Source organism: Aulostomus chinensis, chromosome 7 (genome assembly GCF_037954235.1).
Source record: "Aulostomus chinensis isolate RoL2024-O1b breed Wild chromosome 7, RoL_Achi_v1.0, whole genome shotgun sequence".
Lineage (NCBI taxonomy): Eukaryota > Metazoa > Chordata > Actinopteri > Syngnathiformes > Aulostomidae > Aulostomus > Aulostomus chinensis.
Genome location: NC_141326.1, coordinates 21,622,457 through 21,622,851, shown reverse-complemented (window position 1 = coordinate 21,622,851; position 395 = coordinate 21,622,457).

The following is a 395-nucleotide window of genomic DNA, read 5'->3' as shown; positions in this document are numbered from 1 at the left end:
TGAGGTCAGTTGAAGGGGGGGGGTCATTGTGCCTAAAACATATGTTTCATACTGGTTTTGCAATGTTTGCATAAAAGTCAGGTCGGCAAAAGTTACATGGTGTGTGCAGGTTACCCCTAGTAGTTTAAAAACAGTTAAAAACAGATATGGAAGTAGATAGATAGATAGATAGATAGATAGATAGATAGATAGATAGATAGATAGATCAATCGATCAATAGATAGAACATAAAAACAAATAACACAAAATGAGATTAACTACACTCTAAAAAATATCCATTTGTTGTCAAAAACAAGATGCAAGAACATTCTGCCATCATGACTGTTGATCAGACTGGCTCATTATAGTTTTACCTATCTATCTATCTATCTATCTATCTATCTATCTATCTATCT